The 7,130-nt window shown below is 36.1% G+C and overlaps 1 long non-coding RNA gene across 1 annotated transcript in view; it reads right to left on the bottom strand.

Annotated features, from left to right (window-relative positions):
• Positions 1-7,130, bottom strand: part of LOC102043090 — a 111,104-nt gene that overhangs the window by 25,094 nt on the left and 78,880 nt on the right. The window lies entirely within an intron of this gene.

The raw sequence follows: 7,130 nt of genomic DNA, 5'->3' as shown, positions 1-7,130 counted from the left end.
GTGCAGCACTGCCAGCACCATCCCCTGGCAGGAGCACCCACCAGGGAACCTGCTGTGCCAGAGCTCTGCAACACAGAATGCCTGAGGCCATGCAGAACTCCTGGGCACTTTTTGCACTTAAATATCTACTCAGACATGTATGTGGGCTTTCACAAATACAAGCTCCAGCTAAGGAGGTTGATCAGAAAGCCAAGTTCAATTTGGAGTAGCTCGGAGCAGTTAACTTTAAGCTTCAGCTGTAAAAGAGAGTCACACTTGACTGGAAAAACTCAAATAATTGACCTTTGTACACCTATATGAATGTCTGATCTCCATCCAGTCTTCCCCTTTTTATTTTTAACCTGAACATGTGGAAGAAGATAAAGTAAATGAAAAAATATTTAAGAAATTTTGCAACTTGTTAACAAGAAATTTGCTCACACAAATGGACTTTTCAGGCACTGGCACAAACTTACCACTGTGATGCCCATCACATGAGCACAGACACCCTGGGATGTCATTTCCTGCTCCAGGACTTAGAAAACACCCTGGTTGTCAAGATGCTAGAGAGTGACAGTGCTATGGATGAGCAGTGAAAAAGGCTTTTCAATACTCTCTGTATGGAATGTGTGCATGAAAGATCAAGTCCAAATGTAATTAAACCCAGTTGGATCTACAGTTGACTCATTTCACTGAAAATTTCAAATTAAAAATTTCTGTTTGGAACACATGGACTGTGTTGGTTAATTTTGTTATATTTCTGATGGCAGATGCTACGGGACCCTACAGATTTCTAGGATACAGTTTGTATTTTAATATGTGCTTGCACAATGCCTAACATTCCTTGGCAAATAAGCTAGCAACATTCTCACGTAAAATTAGGCAAGGTCTTGTTGGCTACATGCTTTTCAAAAAAACTTTCTATATTTGGATCATGATTTACAGTTTCACTGAAATGCTCTGGCTTTCTAAATGTGATTGACACAGGAGGAACCATGCTACAGCATTTTGAAATAAGGAAGAAACAAATGACATTACGGGACAATTTTCTTGTGCAAATGTATTATAAGAAGTTTGCTGAGAGACATTCTAGCCTCTAGTTTTAAAGAGCTAGCAGAGGAAAACTTATCCAGTGGGAGAAACCAGTGCTGAGATCTTGCCCACATCAACTGTCAAACAGAAGGCAACACACACAATTGAAGTAAATAAGAAAAAAGTTTCAATATCTCAATAATAAAAGAGCTGATCTTCTGCAACCTAGACTGTCAGTGATTCTAAATGAAATAAATTACTTGATCTGCTAAAGGGAATAATAGCTGATTTGCTCTCCAGAGAGCAAAACATTTTTTTTTTCCTTTCCTACTGGTGTTCTTCTTTGCAGGCTAAAGACAAATTTCAGACCTTACTCTGTCCTGTGTTAAAACCTAGACAAAACCCAGTTAAGACATTTCAATGGACTCTGGAAAAAAGACCCAAATTTGATGCAAATCCATCAAACCTAGCAGCCCTAGATCGGAGGAGGCTAACAGACACCACATAAGAAGCAAACTGATACAGAAGCCATAAAAGATACTTCTATAGATTCTTATGTTTTGTCTTCTCTTAACCTGATTCTAAACCATTATTTGGGAAAACAACAGAGTGTCCTGAGTATTAAACAGGTTTAACATCCCAATTCTGCTAGTTTTCTTAGTCACTACACAAGCTCTGTAGCCTGTGTAGATCCTGCTAATCCAGTCTCTGCACAACACCCATCCCAACACAAACTGGTTTTAAACCACTTCATATTCAACGTTTCTAGTTCCTGCAATATGCATGCACTTAACTAAACTACTGACTTCAACATGCAACAGCTGAATGGAGCATATTCTTAATTACAGCAGAATTTGAGTGATACTGAAATATTGTTATTGTGATGCTTCTGTCACAGCTCCATCAACACTTTCCTGAGATATAGTAGCAGCTGTATTTTTATATTTTTATCATCTGGTCAAAAGAGCATTCTCCATACAAAAATTTCTTATTAAAACTCTGTGTTGAAAAGGCTATGCTTTCTTAGATCAGATGTGGAAAAGATCTGCAGTTTATCTCTTAGCCACAAAAACCCTATTAAATAAATTAAATTATTTACTGTTGAGATTTTTCTCCTCTTTTTTAAACTGACAAATACACTAAAAAAAAAATGAAGAAAATGTCAGGCTTTTTTGAGATTCTCAAGAGGGGCATTGAGAGTTTAAGCACCCGACATTATTAATCCCTTGTGAAATTCAGATTGCAGGTGCATGCACTTCTTTCTAATGCATATGAAGCTCAATGTAAACATCCCAGTAATAAATAGAACAAGTACCACTGATTTTCATCTTTCCTATTCATCTTGCCAGGACTGACTGGCAACATTCTTGTACCTGTTTCAGACATTTTACTTCACAAATGTTTTAATGTCTCAGGGATGGCGATGTGAAGATCAACCAACGCACCCACCCACACGTACACACACAGGTATGCAGAAAGAAAAACTAATCTTTATTAAAAACTTTGTAGGATCCTCACTGCTTTTTGCTTGTGTGCTCCCAAAACTTCAGGGCCAATCACAGGAGCCAAACTACCTCCTGCTGTTTTTTACAGCTGAGGTTTCTCAGTCCTTTATAGGCACTGCTTGACCCCTTTCCAGCTGGCTCTGATAATCAAATACGAGCAGCCAAGTCCAGTTCTAGCTCCCTGCTCCCCTAACAACTGCTCTAGGGTTGAAAGGAGTAGACCACCCTGTTGAACCAGCAAAAATTTAATAGGAAATTCTGTTCACTTTATTATTTCTTACAAGACAAAAGGAAGAGAGAGAGCAGAGAGGAACCTTTTGTGGCTGTGATTAGCTTTTACTCAATTGAAAATAAATTGTTCAACCATGAGTTTTTGCAGTCATACAGCAATTTTAAGTAAAACATATATTTCAGATACACTTCACTAGGTTAATTTCATCTGTGGAATACTCCACATACAAAGTGTTAGTGTTGGTAGCTCTTTTATTAGTGGGCTTATACACCACACTTGAAATAAATAAATTTGGATGAAAGATCTCTTCCTTGAGCTTTTTTTTTCACTTTGTGGTTATTATATTTTATATACAATATACGATTGAGTGGTCTGAGTGATAGCTAAGAGAGAATTCCATGAGCTCCCATTGTCTGAACTTCTGAGCTTGAGACAGGAGGCCCTGGAAGGAGAGACTGTTTCCTGAGAGCAAATGAGGGAGTCCACACCTATGCCACAAGCTCAGAGAAGTTCTCTGGGTTGATGGAGGAAGCATGAGAAGGAAGACTGAGTTTGTAGCATGGATTTCTTAAAAAAAACAGAGAGGAAATATGGAGAAAAAGGGAAAAGTAGATTTGTCTCAGGTAACATGAATCCCAATGCTGACTGGGAACAAGATCTTGATCTGAAAGTTATACTGGGCAAGAGGGAGATTTCAAACCATCTTACTTTAATTTCCTTCACCTATGATCTATGAGCTTTCTCCAAGCCCTTTTTTTTTTTAATCAAATGCAGCATTGAAGGTCTGGGGTTTTTTTCCTCACTCTAAGAAAAGTTTGGACAGGCTCATATCCCAATTGTTATGCCTGATTTAAGTGTCATGTCACAGCATCTCATCAAGGACAAAAATCTAAAGATGCGAGTGAATACGTTTTCATAAAAATATTCCTCATTGACAAACATCTGTATTTACATTAGCAAGGAGCCCTAAGAGGTGATGTTTGGCTTTAAAGCAATGCTAGAAGTGTTTGTCACAAAGCCTTGAGATAAGCTGCAAGCAGATAGAAAGTTATGTAAAGCATATTTTTGTCTTCTGCAGATATAAACTTTATGCCAGACATAACAATTAGACCATGAGTGATAGCATTTGAATGCAAATATTCTAATAACGGAGAAATGGCATGTTATTGTATATATCATTGTTACTCTACAAGTCACCTGCAATGGTGTTTTTCCTAAAACCTGGCTTTTCAAAATTAGACTCACAGAAAGGCAAAGTCCCAGTGTATGTTTGGAGAAAGCTCACAGAATTCCTCCTAGTCAGGTTTTGTGGTCTCCAGCAGACATAAACATTCTCAGAAGCTGTATTATGCATACTGCTCCATGTGTGCATAAAATTTTGGTAACCCACTAGCATGGAAAGAGATGCAGATTTATTTCCTTATCTTAGAACTTATTGGTGAAAATTAACACAGGCATCTTCAGAACTGAACTTATTAATGAAAGCTTTTCCTGGCTGGTACATATAAGGACAAACATATTATTCCCAATGAAAACCAGCTTTGTAAAAGAGAAAGAGGAAACCTCATGGGTGGTCTTCTAAGAATATAAAAATCTGTTTTATGCTCTAGATGCATTAAAAAAAAAAAAAAAAGAAAAAAAGAAGAAAAAAATCTCATGGCTACCTTTAGGTCCCACAGCTACAGAAGCAAGATGCCATGTTGGAGTCCATAAGGAGTTATATTCTCTCTTTCTTGAGTTGGTGTGGAGCAATATTGTGCATTTCCCAAATCTGACTCCAAGTGAATAAGATGGTTCTATGAGCTTCATTCCCTGAACTCACTCAAGCAAGATTGCTATGGAGATGAGGCACAACTGAAAGTTTATCAGCAGAGAGTCTAAATTGACTGTAATAGGTTTTGGAATATCCTTGGGCAGAGGTCTCCACTCTACTTGACATTTTGGCACTGACAGTAGCTCTGTCTCACAATGGAGCAATTAAGAGTTTGTGGAATCTGACATTCTGTGTCTAACTCATATTTTTAAAATCTTTGCCTCTGCCACCTGCGCTACTGTCTCTACTACTACATCTTTACTATGCAGGCATACACACATTTCTCCTCTTTTTAACATGTGATGATAATTAAATATTTTGGTATTTGGGAAGGAAATCGAGTCATCAATAATACAGTTGTCAATTCTTGTCATTCTGGTATAAATTCCATGCCATTTCAGTACAGTGACAAATAATAGAATTTGGACATAGAAGAAAAAGTAAAAACCTTCTCCAATGGCATGTTACAGATTTTAAAAGGATAGAGAGTAGTTTCTGAACTGTTATCTTTGAATAGGTGTTTTAACTTTTTTTTTTTTTTTGCATCATATAAACAAATCATTTATTGTGATAAATATTCTCTTTTGATCTCTTTTGGTGTATGCCTTCCAAATAAAATTCTATTAAGTGGAGCAACTACATTTCTTCCATATGCAAAATTGCTTAAGACATTTCTGATCTCTCTGTGTTAAATGTTGCAGGATGAATGAAAGAGATGCCGAAGCAGATACAATTGTAGAGTAACATAACCTAATGCTATAGAGTGTTTGACTTAATGCAGAGGCAGGGCCTGAATCCATCTCCCATGCCTCCTACTCTTTTTAAGTTTCCTCCAGGCCCATCTAAATCCAGTATTGCATAAACATCATCACATAGCTTTGCCATGACTGTAGAATTACTAATTGGCCACTCTGTTCTCACTAATTCAAGACCTTCCCTTTCTCTATTAAGTCACCTTTCCTGCCCACAGATGTCACAGGACATGCAATTTCCTTCTGAAAAGGCCATTAAACGTGACAAATACATGAGCACACTTTGCTTCCTCCCTGAGGCAGGGATCCAGAAATTTTGCACGGGAGTCTCTTGCATCATTCTCCCTGCCAGCCAGTTTGTCAGGTCCAGCCAGCACCAGTAGCATAAATTGACTTGGTGAATTGAAAGTTGTTCATAACAACTGTAAACAAAGAACAACACTGGGGAAAAGATTTTAGGCTCTTCACTGAATGGAATTGGTTTTTTTTAAAATTCAGCATAATATTCTGCTATCATGCCATGTTATTTCCTGCACTGAAGGGGTGGTAACTGGTCTACAGTAAAAGAAGTTTCTACCCACATTAATGACCTTGATCTAAAATTAAGTTGATGATAAGATTGTAGGCCACTGGAAAACATTGAATTGCTTATTAATTTATATTTGAATATAGTGGAAGTTTTGCCATTGGAGTCTATGTAAGTGGCTCAAGCCCTTCTGTTCTAACTCAAACAATATTGTATTTATAATCAAATCCACTAGCCAAAAAACCTGAAAAGTTTTGTGTCTTTAAATACAGTCTATATCTATATAAAAAGAAAAGTAATCTCCTTGTGATAGTTCAGCAGCTTACACTGGTTTAGTTAGGTGGTCTTCATTAAATTCCAGTACTGATAATGTCCATGTTGTCTTTACTATGGCTGATACTTTGATTGGAAATTTTATCAAATAAACATGAAGCTGCAACTCTTTTTAGCCCTTTGAAATGTCCTATTCAAACTAAGGAGCATTAAAAATACATAGTAATAATGAAAATGTCTTGCCTTTTTTCCATACACTAATCTTTTTAATAGAAATAAAAGAGATTTAACTTCCTTAAGTTTAATTCATTTAATTCAGAATTATAATTATGTTTTTTAGGAAGATTTTTCTTCCTTTTGTAATAAAACAGGTTGAATTATTTCTCTGTTCATGAACAACTCTGAGGTTCTATACAGAAGAGACTGATAAAGATTTCTATAATGACTGCTAAGAAACTACATCTCGTAGATGTATAATAACAATTCTTAGCTTAGTGAAAAAGAAAATGGGGAAAAAATATCTATGCTTCATTGTAGAGCAGAATATCCTCTTACAGGGAGGATATTTATTTTTTTTAAAAAAGAACAGTTTATTCTCTGGTTGTGTTTTATCATAAATCATACAGACAGATGTGTGCCTTAGCCACACATCAAGGTTGATTACCATTTCTTTAAGTTTATATAGCACAGGCTAAGGATTACTCTTTTTTATTGTAACTTTTTTCATTTTTTAGTAGAGAAAATGCAATATTGCATGCATTTTTCTTTGTTACAGCACATCTGTACAATAAAAACAATATTTACATCATGCAATTTTCTGCTCTTATGAAGAAAAATCTAATCATAGCTGGGTCTGCTTGTTCTCTTTCTAAGAACATATTTTGGAGGAAGTCCTCATATGGGCTAAGATAATGATAAAAAATTTTCATTGCATATTCTGCTATCCATATGTCTACATTTTATATTTTAAAAATTATTTGATAAAAAAAATCGTAGAATATATGTATAGATGAAAGTA

Source organism: Geospiza fortis, unplaced genomic scaffold (genome assembly GCF_000277835.1).
Source record: "Geospiza fortis unplaced genomic scaffold, GeoFor_1.0 scaffold732, whole genome shotgun sequence".
NCBI classification, from domain to species: Eukaryota; Metazoa; Chordata; class Aves; order Passeriformes; family Thraupidae; genus Geospiza; species Geospiza fortis.
The sequence above is the reverse complement of the archived record's forward strand: the minus strand, read 5'-3'. Positions and strand labels throughout refer to the sequence as shown.